This window comes from Nuphar pumila, chromosome 4 (genome assembly GCF_984573655.1).
Source record: "Nuphar pumila chromosome 4, dmNupPumi1.hap1.1, whole genome shotgun sequence".
Taxonomy (NCBI): Eukaryota; Viridiplantae; Streptophyta; class Magnoliopsida; order Nymphaeales; family Nymphaeaceae; genus Nuphar; species Nuphar pumila.
In genome coordinates, this window is record NC_143252.1 from 122,085,720 (window position 1) to 122,086,679 (window position 960).

Here is a 960-nt window from a genome sequence, read left to right on the forward strand (position 1 = left end):
AGGATCGAGTCAGAGAGAGGAGAGCAGCGTTTGAGAGAGAGAGATGAGTTGGAGTCGAGGAGGGCACGTGCCCACCATGGCCCTCACATAGATTTGGGATAAAATGGCCTCCTCTTACGAGTTCAACCAAAGAGTGTAAGCAATATTTCCCCCAAACTATAGATCTTTTGGGGTTGTGCATCATTCAGCAACTTAGTTCCAATTATTCATTTTTCATTCTTGTAACTTCTATGTCATCTACCACCGAGGTGGTATCCCATGTGGTAAGTGAGGTCCTATGTCAAGCTGAAGGTCCAGGATCGAATCCCTCTGCCACATGGGGCGGTTGTTGTTCTGATAGGGGTCTGCCTAACCCCAGCGCGGGCATACACACAAATCATATACTTCCAAACTGAAAATTGCCCCCGGAGTCAGCCAACCAAGTTGGTTTAGTTTGGACAACAAAAGAGCTCGGTTCAAGGTGACAGACCCAGCCTAGCCCTGGTCCGAGTCGGTGTGGCGAGCCCCACTCGATACAAAGCGAACCTGGCCCTCGTCGTACGTCAGCCATTTGGATAATTAGAGGAACATAGATGTCATTTATGAAAAAGAGACGGGCAACCCGCGAGATCCGCATCAAGTGGTGAAGTCGTACTTACGTCAGGGATCTGGCCAAGATCTAACATCGTTTTTGCTGCCGTCCGGTCGAAACCAACTTAGGTGGCCACGTGTACGACGCAGATCTCTCAGTAAAATGGTGTAGCGAAACGGGGAGCACCTCAATCCCTCAACAAGGTCCTCCCATTAGTCCACATTGTCAACAAAGTTCCAGGTCACATCAACCAAAGATCACGCCACGTTTCCTGCCACGGAGCGATCGGGGCCCACCGAGAACCATTCTACCAATGAGAAACGAGCTTTATTCCACGCGGCGGATCGATGTGCGTCTCTTTGAGTGCCCTCACTTGTCGACCAGCTAGG